General features: G+C 44.8%; 1 protein-coding gene across 1 annotated transcript in view; it reads left to right on the top strand.

Moving 5' to 3' along the window:
* The window catches only part of TAF1A (TATA-box binding protein associated factor, RNA polymerase I subunit A), a 519,167-nt gene that overhangs the window by 32,356 nt on the left and 472,591 nt on the right, over nucleotides 1-14,220 (top strand). The window lies entirely within an intron of this gene.

The following is a 14,220-nucleotide window of genomic DNA, read 5'->3' as shown; positions in this document are numbered from 1 at the left end:
GGTTGAACTGATACTTTCTTTTCTTCCAAATATGTACACTTAGGTGAACAAATCTATAATACTGCATCTGTGCTCCAGAAAATCACTTTAAAATGAATGCCATAACGTATCGCACCCTGGTCTTCTGTTTTTTTCCTTTGTCCCACAAATATGTTGTAGTTCAGATAATTTGAACGGGTCTGTTCCTTGAGTTGAAAAACGTACATCAAAGTATCCTTAACTTCCCTTTTGGACTTAACGTCTAACTCTTCCAAAGGATGCTCATCCACAAATTCTTTATTTCTCAATTTATGAACTCCAGAACGGTCACCCGAGGTCTTATCAATGTTTGATGGTGTTTGTTATTTTTAAATCTCTTGTTCACCTCCTGCTTTGTTTGCGTAGCTGAAGCGGATTAAAAAAGCCAGCTATTTAAGATTTGGGTGGAAAACGTAAGCCACTGTTGTAAATCAGACCAAGAGGGAGCAGAAGTTCCAGAGTGAGCGACAAAGGCCTTACCTTCCTCAGAGTTAGGGTTACTTTGGACCTTTATTCTGGAAAGCTTTGTATTCCAGTCCTCTCCTAATGGCACATGGGATTTAGTAAATTCTCCAAGTAAAGAATCCAGTTTACCCACCTGTCCAATGACCTGCCTCAATATAGGTACATTTTAGAAAACCCAATACAAGAGACTGTGTCACCCTTCATTGGTGTCACAAGGTGGACATTGATAAGAAAAAACGAAATCATTATTGTTGAGCCCTAATCTGGAGATGAACTGCAGAGGGTTGGCCACATATTTGCCTTCAATCTGGTGAACAATAGTTTGAACTCAAGAACACCAGGAATACAAAAATCATAATGTAAATGGCTTAATGGAGAGAGTGAGAGTGAGAGAGAGAAAATAATAATATATCTCCGTGCACCCCACTGCCATTGGCAGCCAGTGCAAATGCTCCATTCCAACAGTGGACCTGTGCAAACAAACTTGTAGGCCCTGTAGATAAGCTGGACAGATGATTTTGAGCAGTCTGAAGCTGACCAATATATTTATGCAGTCCCAAATAGAGCATGTTGCTGCAGTCAAGATGAGACGGAAACATTACTTTTGTTATAGATGGAGACCCACTTGAATAAAGAAAAAAAAATGTGACCGTGTAGGGGGATGAGACAGGACTGTTTATGAAAATGGTAGATGCCCGTAAATAACTTTTGAGCTTGACCTAGATATGAGGCCTTACATCAAACGTGGATGTCTTTCTCTTGGCATCTGGTGATCTTTTGAAGTTAGGTTATATTTTCTATGCCTCTACTGCCTTCTTTCCTTTCTGTTTCTGGCTCTTGGGCTCTCGCCGGGACACTCTCACGAGTAGCTGTGCGCGCTATAAACTCTGATAACCTAACTATTCCCTTTTTTGGCATCACACACTCTTTAGGTTTCAGCTGCTTTAACAGCATCAAGAGCAACAGTTCAATCCCCCTAAAAAGGAATTTTGATATTGATTTGATGTTTTACTTGCGCTTCGATGAGAATATAATGCAATGTAGCGAGGGCCCAGACACATCCATGGGAAGTAATTTTCTGTCTTTGTGGATTTGTTATTTCTTTAAAGGAAGTTCATGCCTTTCTCCTTCAAGATCACTAGAAATGTCTTCCAGCCGCGTTCCTCCGCAATGTCTGCCTTTCTAAGGGCCAGACCTGCCCTAAACTTCATTTCACTCAATAATAGTTTTTACTTTGAGTTCTTTACAGAGGTGACCTATTGTAGAAATATCCAATACCTCAAGCTATATAGGTTTCTACTGGTGCTTTCATGGCATTGTATTGCACTCTGCACCTGGGGGCAGCGTGACACTTGTCTTTCCAAGTGCTGTTTCAAAACAGGGGTGTTCAGGAGTGCGTGAAATGGTCAAGTAGTAAGTAGCAGTGTGTTGGTCCCACTGCAGAGAAATCCCTGCTCCTCTTTAGATTTGAGCATAACCAGCGGTATTAAAACAGGTTTTTAGACGAGCTGCATATTTGCTGTGTTGGTTTATAGAACAAATGTGTTGTATCTGTGTGTTACGATAGATAGAGAGGAACTATGCAATATGCTCCTTTCTACTTTGAAAACCTCAACTTGAAAGCAATGTAGTCACGCACTGGATGCTTGTGCAGTGGTCTTCTGACATGAGACATGGTCCCTTTTACAGTGACATGCAGTGAGTTGAACTCTCTTGGGAAGTAAAGGGCCCAGTACAACATGTTGTAGTGCACGAGAAAGGAGTTGAAACAGTTCAGAGTAAGTTTATCCATCTGCACCACAGAGGATAGTCTAGCCAGTAAAATGTGTTCGTCGGGGCCGGTATTTCCAAACAGATCCACAGACACTTTAGTGGCAGTTATCCCTTTCGTTCAGAACCCTAAGGGCTTTGGCCCAGAATCCGAGTAGGACAGCATTTCTACCTTCCTGAGGGTGAAAGTCAATTGCTATCTAGATTTGATTCTAATTGACCTGCCACAATCTTGTCAAAAATCTTGGCAATCACGGGCAGGCCATGGGGGTATGGAATATATTTTGTGCCCCCTCTTACTGGGCTGACTGCAGTTGATCCTTTTCGGACCTTTAAGCACCCCTACCCTCACTAACCGATGAAGCTACTTTGTTCACTTCCTAAAACCCTCTGTACTTTCTCTCCTCTCCTCTCCCCTTGCCTAACCTCCTCACTTATCTCTGGGTGTAATAGCAACAGGCACTCAGCACTTCTCTACCCTTCTGACCTCTCACACTGCTTCCTCCGAGAACCCTCCTGTCCCACATTTCTGGACAGGTTTCTTCCAGCAGTTCATGAAGTCATGCTCTTTTGTGCATCTCATCAATGTTAATTACATTATTTTTTTATCTGTATTGTAAGGTGTCACAGATAAGAGTGTTAGTATAAAATTCAAAGAAGATGGTAATTCTTAGACAGGAGGGTGTGCATTTACTGCTCCCTGTGGTGCTCTTAAATGCTTAGAATGAAATATCTTTGTGACAGATCTAGATCTCCAAGCATTTTCAGGCTAACTATCTCCCTGCTTAATGTCCTGCCCCAAGAAGTACTGGTCTCTTTCTCTTTACATCCTTTTACTGGTATGCAGTCAATGACGATCAGGGTGCAGGAGGGGAGTCAAGGAATAGCTTTGCCCAACTCTGCACGCCATATTAGTCTTCACAGGTTATATCATGTCCTGTGAGTTTGAGGTAGAGAAAGAGGTTGACCATATGCAGATATAAGCAAGGAATGATAGAGAGGTGGGGTTGGTAGACTACACATGAACATCTGGAAGACCCATTTAGTCTATACATTTGTTTCCCTTACTCTATTTATTTTCAGCCTCTTCAGTTCTATTTTCACTTTTTCTGTAAGATGAAGGCAATGTGGGAGAGAGTCTGATGATGTCTAATCTTTCCAGTTCACATTCATTTTATTTTTATTCAGCGCAGACCTATGTTTCAAGTTTAACAGATTTATAATGAACCCAAAATCCATAACCGTTTACCAGTCAAATGTGCAGCAGTACCCAGAGGTGATCAAAGTAATCATTCTTTATCCTTTTGATAAACAGCTGCCTCGATATTCATTCAGACCTATTTGGGAAGGTTGTTCCATAGTCCTGAGCTGGCCACCTTATGGACGTTATCACCGGTGGTGGCCGCTACTTAACAGGGAGATGTGGGGGTGAGGGTAAATGAAATTTAAAAAAAAAAAAACTTACCTGCAGGCCGGCCTGGCTCTGCCGGCTCTCGCTCCTCGGTCGACAGCAGGAACCAGGAAGCACACAGGCTCCCCTAGTCAATCATGACACTGCCTTACAGCAGAGTTGTGATTTGGCGCTCCGAGAGGGACTGGAAGGCTGTGCATGTTCTCCACCCAGGCTGTGCATTACAGCCGGTGGAGAGCATGTAAAGTGTGCATTACTGTTTGGGCGGCCCAAGACGGCCAGCCAAACCATCATGCGCACTTTAGAGTATGCTCACCACTCCTTCCCCTGGCCCTGCTCTGGTCAGCCCAGCCCGCTCGCCCCTAAGTAGGAACGGAAAACTAAAATGATAATAACATTGGTTATTATAATTTTTTGTTTTCCTTTTTAAAGTGATTGCAGAGCAGTGGGGCGACGCTCCTACGCCTTCTTAGCGGAGGAGCCGCCGCTGTTTATTACTAAATATGTATTTCGAAACAAAGGGCCCCACCAAAAAAAACCTTTAGCAAATGAACTTGATGTCCTCCTAAGGGTAAAGTCTTCAATACTGTGACTCTGTTGGGCAAAGCCCTTCTGGCAGACTTTTGTACAAGTTGGTTAGGGCTCGAAATTCCACTCTCAAAATGAGTAATAAGTGGAGCCATAGTAATGCCAAAGAAATACAGCCATAGTGTCTGAGAATAACCACCACTCTCATGATTCAATTTGAAAACCTATTCTATTTCACCCCCTTGCTAAGCACTGCAGTGCAGAGTTGAGCTTCTATGAAGTCAGAGTTCTTTAATTCCAAGTACCCCGGTGATGTTTCCCATTTTATCCATTAGTTTGTACCCCTAAACCAGATTCATAGACCACTGTGTTTGTCTGGACTCTTGTAGGTTACAGAAATATTCTGTAATATATGCTACTTGTTCAGTTGGTTGTCTTTTCAACATAAAATAAAGTTGGCTACTCAACTGTGTAGGTGCCTTTTAAACTGGTTCCATATCTACCTCCTGTCTTCTGCAAACTCTTCCATCCATTTCAAAGTGGCTTTTCTGGCTGATAAAGCTCTGCGTGGCTTGGGGCACAACTATATGCCGAAACATCGAAACCTGCATCCAGGATAAGCGCTATTCTGTTTTGTGCTGGTTACGGAGGATTATGCTTATTAATGCTTTATTGTTTAACCTAAGTGTAGCCCTGTATTCTTTTTTTTTAATTATTAACAATGCTCATGAGACCATACAATACAACACCATGTCTGTATATCACATTGGGAAATAATACAAATGTTATTAGGAAATTGCACATCAGGGAAGCAAAAGGGCCATCCAACGTTTCAATTTTACAACCCCTCCAAGAGCGTACCGTAGCCCTGTATTCTTGAGCTTCTTGTCATTAGATCTTATGATTGTTCTGTGCAGTGACTGCTTTGGAAAATACACTGGCCACATTCCTTATATCTGACCCATCTGAGTGTCGGAGTGTAGTCTTTCTCACTCGTTCTTAGTGCACACCTGAATTTCAAGTTCATCATATGTATAAAACAACAAAAACCATAACCTGCTTCTATCCAAATGTGCAGCAATTATCAATGGTGTACAATCAACATTCATTATTTTCATAAAATGGCTGACTCGCTCAGTTCAGTTCAAAATACTTTATTCTGTTTATGGCAAACCATAATTGCACACATATATAAAATACATAAGAAGGGGAATTTCTTTTTTTTAAAAAACCATTATCAATCATGCAGTATATTCAAGTGGGATGCCCTATAATTGATAAATAATGTGGCTTGGTGCTAGAAAGGGATACAATCAAACACTATAGATCATTTAAAAATAATATCTTACAAAAAAATTCAGATGAATTGCCATACAATCATGTAATAAAATAGCTTAATACTCGGCAGGGTTAAAATCAAAGAACACAGTTACAGTTTGGGATGTTCATTGGAACTCCTGTATTTCCCAACTAGTCTCCGGTGTTTAACCACGAAGGCAATGACTCTATAAACAGTTTGGCATTCCACATCAGTGTGGAGCAACTGCAGATGCTCCCAAGCAACTTTTCATTTCCTGATATTTAAATGACTCACGAGAGGTCTCGATATTCGTATTCTTTATACAACTTGCAAAAGAAGATCATGTGTAATTGAGACTGAGGCTCTACTGAATTACAGAGGCACATTATCCGGTCTTTCGCGGTATACAAATTGGAGGGATAGTACACCAGAAAATGGACCAGGCCAAGTCTAAATCTTATTAGATGATATCTCTGCTGGCGAGGGACCTTAAGCAGGTCTGGCTCAATACGGGGTGTTGTGTACAGGGGCAGATATACCTCCACCAACCTTTTCCTCAATTCATCCTCCAGTCTCTTTCCAACAATAGAACCAAGTAGTTCAATTTTAATCAATAATTTGGCCAGTTGATCATTACAAGATGGATTTTCGAACAATGCAAGCCTATTAATTGCTCGTAGATGTTTCTTTTACATATGTGAGCCATTTATTTAGCGGGCCCCGGATAGACTTAAGCAATCTGTGATCACCATTGGTGTAAGCACTGCTTCATGCCTGGTCCAGACTGAAAACTACAGCATAGTGGGAGCCAGTCTTATTACATCTCCCAGATACTGTAGTCCGATTTCCTCATCATCAACTCTAGAAGGAACACTGCAGGGAAGTGACTGAAGTCTTTGCAGGAGCCTATTTTAGCTAATTGCAATGAGTGGTCAGTGTATCCCCCCAAAACCCCAGCACTGTAAGTGACAATCGGTATAGGCCTAGCTTTATATTTAATAATGGCCGCGTCTAAGTATATAGAACTTGGTTTGTCAGCAAATTTGAATAAAGAGACGTTACCCTCACATTCCTCAAGTGCTTTCAAGTACTCATACTGTCAGATGGAACCCTCAAATAGGTTAACGTAGATGTACACTAGAGAGTGGTACTATTGATGTGAAAAGGGGTTAGCCTACTCCAGGGGAGACCACATACCATGGCAAAAGATTTAGCTTTGTTTGTGAAGAGTCCTAGATCAGATATAAAAACGACAAAGCTGTTTAATAGCTTCTGAAGTCCCCTCCCTGTTCTAGCCATGAGCATACAGTCATCAGTGTACATGAGTACAGGTAACTGTCTAGTCCCCATCCTGGGGGGGTAAGTTGCGGCATCAGTCAGAAAGTCATCCCAGTCATTGATTTATAAGCTAAAAAGTAAGGAGGCCAGCACACAGCCTTAACTGATCCCTTTTTTAATTTTTATAAGCGATGTGCATTCCCCATTTGGCCCAAACCTAATGCTGGCTTCTACATCCGCATGCAGCTCGAATAGCAGACACCTGATTTTGGGATTGGTGCCTTCATCAATCAGCATATTCCACAAATTCCCCCTTGATACTTTATCCAAAGCTGTGCTGAGGTGCATAAATGCCAAAAAGAGACATGCCTCTTTGGCAGTCACGTATTTGCTCATTGCTAGATGTAAATTAAGGCACTGGTCTACAGTCCCTATCTGAAGCCGTACTGTGAGGGTGTTGGGATACACTTCTCACTTGCTCAGTATTCAAGTTGCCCCGACAAGACTCTACCCAGTACCTTGGCTGTGGAGTCAATTAATGATATTGGCTTGTAGCAGTGGGGGGTCACTCCTGTCCCCTGTTTTGAAGATTGGGACAATATTTGCCCTCGACCAGGATTTGGCTGGGTCAGCACAACACTCACTCCGGAGCTCGTTTACTAGTATGTGGACTAGTGCTTTGCAGGCTGCTTTTAAATGTAGATTATATTCAGATTCGACTTTGGAATTAAAAGTACTTCCAAAGTCTCAAACTACCTTGCTTTTACATATGTCACCCCTAAGGTCTACCCTAGGTGCTACAGTGGTAGGGTGCCTTGTAATTAAAAGTGGGGGCATTATAAAAGCTGTTTTATAAGCTGTGGTGAGCAAAAAATGTCCGATTTCATTTTCCCCATTGTAGCTGAATGACTCCATTGGCTAACATAGGAATACTTTAATAAACTATAACTATTGATAGAAAAGAGCTAAAAAGATACTTCAAAGTATCAAAATGATAGTTAGAATAAATCCAACAGTTTGCCACTGTTAGATGTATTATAACTATCACAGAAAAGAAGTTCTAGAACTTCCTTTTCTGATGAGTCAAAATCCAGCCTTCCAGCAGACCTTCTCTGATTGGCGGGTCTCTGCCAGGCTGTCTTAATGAGGTGTGAAGTGGCCTGACTAGAGACATGCGACATCTGTGGTAGGATAACTGCAGCTACAGAAAAAAGGTTGGATGGGGTGAAGTAGCCAAACTGGTCTTCTAAGAGGGAATGACCGTTTATGGCAGCATAGGCTCACCCCCACATCCTGCCTCCTCCAGCCAGAAAGGACCCCCTGTAATTAGTTTAATAGAGGGGCTGGAAGGGGAGTGTTAGGGGAACTTATCCATGCCAGTGGTATGGCTTAGCCAGATCTTAACCTCCAAGAGAAGTTTCTGAGTTTTGGACTTTTGAAGAATAATGCTTTCTGGGTCAAGAATATGCCACATTTCAGAGGAAGTGGTCATACCTGAGAGTGGCACACTGCACCCCATTGGTTAGGGGCACCCCCTTGCTTGTCACCCAGGAACTGTGAATAAATATGGGAGCGTTGCCCTGGAACTTAGATCCTTGCCTAAAACGGGATGGACTTCCCTGCTGGAACCCTGGTCTGCACCCCAATTATTGCACTTTGAAGGACTGCACCTGCTGCACAATCTGGAACTGCAGCCTAAGAACTTTGCCTGGCTTCACAAGGACTAAGGAGTGGACTCCCTGAAAGCAACAGGTTAACAAAGTTCCACCTGCATCATCTCGACAAGAAGGACCCATCTGGAGTGCATCCAGTGGACTTTTAAGGATTTTGCCAGGTGCATTGTGGGAAAGGTAGTACCAACATCCCAAGGACCATCTCAGAGCTTCTAGTCCCTTGGATTGGCGTTTTGTAAACTTTGAACCCACAAGAGAAATTTCAGGAAGAAGTTGCAGAAGTTTGGAGCACCTTGGTAAAAAGCTCCATAAGGTGCACGACCCGTTGTCGAGAGTCACGGTGCCTTCGTCGAACAACAACCCGGCCTAGATTTCAAGTTCCTCCTGCTGAAAGCCCTAGAGCTCAAGACTTCCAGGAGTTGACAAGGTCTCGTGCTCGACCAAGTTGACTACATCAACATGAATCTGGGCTGACGGAAGTGCCTTCCTCGACATTGAGAGAAAAGGCTCTGAAAAAGGTTCTAAGTGCGAAGGTAACATTTTCACTGAGGCCTCCCACTTAGTGTACCCAACCCGCACTCCATTGCGGTCAGCCTCAAACTTTGACTTTGTCCCGATCAGACACGACCAGATGTCCCAAGTTGTCTCTTTTTTTGTTTTTAAGCACTACAAAGTATTTATTCTTTAAAAATTCATATCTGGGGGGCGTGTCCAAGATGGCGGTGCAGTAAGACGCAGCCATCGGAGCTCCGCCAGACGACTGGGCCTTGTAGCGATGCTGCGACGGAGGAGAAGACCCAGCAGCACCGAGAACATCGGGGTGCCTCCCTGAACCGACTGGGCACCCACTTAGGGGCGCTGAAGCTGGCAATGCATGAGGGGATGGAGTGTGCCCTGGTGTGAGAGAGGAGTGGGCGATCGAGCCTGGAGACGGGCATACTCCCCTGCTGGCAGATCCGACGGCCTCCGGAGGGCAGATTTACCCCTACCCGTCTCTTACTAACTGTAAGTCTGTTGCCAACACTGGGGGAGCAGGAGGGAGGCGGGGAGTGGGCTTCACTGAACAGTGTTTGGCCCGCAAGAAGCAGAGGAGGCAGGCGGCACTCGGGGCCCCGTTGGCGAGTGTGCCGGGGGCCGCGGGCCCTTGAACAGCCTTGAATCCTTGGGAGCTTTGACCCGAGGCCTCAAGGCGGGGATCTCCTCTTCCCACCGGATCTACGCTGCCCTCGAGACTGGGTGTAGGCCCGATTATTTACCCTGAGCTCCCATGTGGAAAGGGGCTTTGGGATAGTAGACAGAGAGGGACCTGACCAAGCGTTTAGTGGGCCCAAGTCCCCAGCGACAGGGGTCCCGGCCCATCTGACGTATGTAACACGGTTCACGAGTGGGGACGGCCTTCTGCGTTCTGAGTACTGAGACCAGCCTGTCCCCAGATACTTTGCATACTTGTCCCCTGACGGCAGGAATACTATATGGGACACACTGGGCCCCTGCGTACGGCCAATGGGGCCACGGATGGAGACAAAAGGAAATCACAGGAACCGGACCCTTGACTGGCCCTTCTTCGTGGTGTCACAAGACTTGGCGAAACTGGGAAGCTACGTACCGGCGTCCCAATAGAACCCCCGTGGTGGGCCACGCCATCATACCGGCAGAGTATCCCTACCTAAAGCGACACCACACATCAGTTGGTGACCATGTCCTCCCACCGATCGGCGAAAAAGACGTGTCCGTGAAAGACATGCTTGCCAAGTCCGCCACACAAAAACTAGACAGGGCTTCAGAGATTAAAGACCCGGAGCGAACAAGGGAATTGGTGCGAAGTGAAGAGACTAGGAGAGATGAATCCCCAATAACGAAAGCATTCTTTGAGCAGCTCTTCGAGTCCCTCCGAGGTGACTTCGCAGGCCTTAAATGCCATATAGCCTCCGATACTAAAGGGATCCAGCAGGAGGTTGAGGGACTCGACCAAAGACTGAACGCTACGTGAAACCAGATAGAGGACTTGGAAAACAGGTCCAGGCGCTCTCGTATCCGAATTAAGGGCGTACCTTAGCAGGCAGTTACCGGCAATCTGGAGGATTTCGTCATCCGCCTTTTAAAGCATGTGGCACCAACACTGAGAGATCAGGAGATCGTCCTAGACCGGACACACCTCGCGGGCAAGCCAGCGACTAGGCCTGGGTAACCACAGGGCATACTTATCAGCGTACATTATTACCCCCAGAAGGATACGATTATGGTGGCAGCACGAGACCTGAAAGACACAGATTTTGAAGGTCCCAGGGTAATGCTTTACCAAGAGCTCTCTCCGATAACGCTGCAGCGCCGTAGAAACGTTACGCCTCTCAGGGATTTTTGCAACTCCAGAAGGGGGAAGTTCATGGTTGTACTATTGTTGCTCTTTGTCTTACTCTTTCGTTCCTTGTCCCCTTCTCCTACACGCCAAATGTTCCCGCTTATTTCTGGATTGTGCGTGGTGGTCAGGTTTGTGGGAACAGTGAAGGTTGGGCCACAAACTACTCCATATGAGTACTCCCTCATAGTAGTGTCTCTACTTAGCCTAAATGTTCAGGCCTTAATGCCCTTGCCAAGAGGCTGGCAGTCCTCTCCCTCCTTAAGGACTCCAAATGTGATGTTTGCATACAAGAAAGGCCCCGCTGACAGGCTGGCAGTCCTCGACCTCCTGAAGGACTCCAATGTGATGTTTGGATGCTACAAGAAACCCACCTCCATCAAAGTAACTGGCAGAGACTACATTCCCTCTTGTTCGATCAACAGTATTTTTCCTGGGGGGCTACTAAAAAGGGCGGTGTGGCGATCCTGTTTGCAACACACTTTGTGGGGAAGGTAGAGTAAGTCCTTGCGGAAATACCAGGCAGGTTGCTGGCACTACAGGTCAGTTTGCGTGGTGCTAAGTAAATAATTGCCACATTGTACACCCCGAATGAGAGACAAGAAGCATTCCTGGGTGAGGCCCTGAGCTTGTTGCACACCTCTTCAGATAAGGAAATTTTTGTAAGAGGAGATTTCAACTTGGCAATGGACCCTTGTAGGGATAGATCATCCTTGAGATCAGGACAGGATGGGGGCCTAACACGGGGCCCTAGGCAATGGTTGAGTGAAGCGGGATTCACGGATGTTTGGAGACACATGCACACCTCAGTCATAGATTACACATTCCACTCAGCGTCTCACCAGACGTATGTGCGCATAGATTATTTCCTCACACTGCCTGTAGTCACACGCGAAACACTTTCAGTAGAAATCGGGGCAGCGTCTCTCATGGATCACTCCCCCGCCCCCCCGCCCCCCCCCCCCCCCTCCTCCTACAGTTCGATTGTAGAGAACGATCTTCCTTCCACTGTCACTGGCGGCTGAACACAAAACTTCAAACTTACGACAACATAAGAACAGAAACCCAGTCAGCCATTCAGACTTATCTAGAATATAACACAACAGGGACTACCATCCACACATTGTGGAAAACGCTGAACGTGGTTCTGTGGGGACATTTTTTTAACTGTAGCAGCGGGATACAATAAGGAGCAGAGGGACATGCACCGGCAGCTGGAACCGCAGATTAAGGAACTAAAGTCGGCTCATGCTAGGTCTGGTTCTGTAGCACTTTGCCACCAACAAACGGTGGCAAAGAAGCCGTTGAGCTAAAGTCTCCCGAAATATCGTTCAAGGACTCGTGCACCCGTTGAGGCACTCAGTCTACGGGTAGTTTCAAATGCTGACGCCAATTTGAAGATTCTTTGCTTTGTATCACACATATAAAAAAAGATTTTACCGGATATCAATTAGATGAGAATGCTCCATCCTGATGTTTCAACTTCAGCGTCAGACAAAGGTACATTTTTAAGATCTTGCCCTATTGTTTGCTGTTATCCCATCTGATCAGATGTCCTTGAATACCTTACTTTGTTGGGTATATCATTTAATCCATAAGACATTCGCTCTTCTGGCATGTTTGGATGCCTTCCAGTGATTCACCTGGAAGTACTACTTCATTAGACCATCCTGGCATTTAGTTTTCAATGTGGTTTTCCTGATGAAGACGAAAAGTTCTCAGAAACGCGCGTCGATACATTGAAGAAACCAACATTGCATTGTTTTTATCTAACATTATTGTGTCCCTTCCTTCTACCTATTGTATTGTTTTCATGTGTTCTGTGATGTGTCTGTATATATTGTGGTGTTGCATCATTTTGTGCGATTATTTGGAAAAATAAGTTTACTCATGTGTATTAAGACACTCATGGGCACTTAGGTTTCATTGTGATATAGTTCCTTTACATTTTTCGCCAGACACTGTGTTATATTGTCCTGCCACTTTATGCATGTTCATTGCTGATTGATATTGAACTTCATAAATTTATGAACTTCGCAGCAATTTTAATCAAAGTTTTGTATTAATAAAATTGATTGTTTTATAAATTCACAGTACATTGAGTGTAGTGCTATCTTTGTAGGTTGAAGGTCTGTTATAGCCTATGACCTTATGGTTGCCTAGGAACTCTTTATAAACAAAATAAGCAGTTGAGCGCCATAGACCTGGGAAGAGCGGAGTATGCTCTTCTTAGAATACGCCAAAAGTATTATGTGGGGGAAATAAAGCAGGACAAATGCTAGCGCACCGTCTTCGTGCGCAAGCAGTGGACCACAGGGTCTCCGAGATACAGAAGGCAGATGGCACAAGGTGCTCCTCTGACGCAGACATATTAAATGAGTTTAGAGATTTTTAGAAGAATCTCTACAAGGCGGAACAGCTTCAAAATGCAGATGTCGAAACTTACTTAGCTTAAGTGCCCCCCTTATCCCCCACCTGGATGCCGGAAGAGATTACTTTTGCAGTATTGGAAAACTACATCGCCATCCAGGAGGTTCTCTTAGCAATTCATAGATTGCAGCCTAACAAAGGGCTGGGCCCAGATGAATATGGGGCTGAGTTATATAAATTGTTCGGCCCCCAGATCCCCCCCCCCCCGATCTTACCAAGATTATTTAACACCCTGAGCAGTGAAGTCGGAGTGCCAGAATCGATGCTCTAAGCAACCTTCACAGTAATTCTGAAAATGGGCAAAGATCCCAGTGAGTGTGCGTCTTACCATCCAATCTCCCTCCTTAACGTAGATATGAGAATCTTTACCAGTATTCTAGTGCACAAGCTTGCCCCCTATGTGTAAGGGCTAGTCAACTCAGACCAAGCAGGTTTCATCTTAGAAAGGAGGTGTAGTGACAACACAAAAAGACTGTCTTCTATTGGATAAGACACACAGAACACGTATCCCAACACTCCTACTATCTGACGCTGAGAAAGCATTCGACTGTGTGCACTGGCAACGCCCGATGATGAAGCATGACATCTCTTGGGATGAGTGAGGGCAACAAGAGACAAAATCTGTGATTGTCTCTGTTCGTGAGAACAGAACCTAGAATCTCCTCTTCCCCCGATTTACCTTATTTTCTCTCTGGATTCTAATCGTGTTCCCATAGGAACAGTAACCCATTTCTTGGATTTATATTGCTACATGGAGCACGGGTATTGGACCTCAACTAGCTCCAAGTCTCCCCTCTCTTTTTTGATTGATATACATTTGACTCTCACAGACCCATAGATATCCCTGGAGTCCCGTGACTGAGTTCGCTGCATTTTGGGATGCGTCTGGATTTAAAATGAATACCCAGAAATCTCTCATCCTCTGCTTGACCATTTCAGAGACGGAGTGTACCTGACTTGGTGGTCGATTCCCGTACCGCTGGGCAGAGGG

Source organism: Triturus cristatus, chromosome 6 (genome assembly GCF_964204655.1).
Source record: "Triturus cristatus chromosome 6, aTriCri1.1, whole genome shotgun sequence".
Lineage (NCBI taxonomy): Eukaryota > Metazoa > Chordata > Amphibia > Caudata > Salamandridae > Triturus > Triturus cristatus.
The sequence above is the reverse complement of the archived record's forward strand: the minus strand, read 5'-3'. Positions and strand labels throughout refer to the sequence as shown.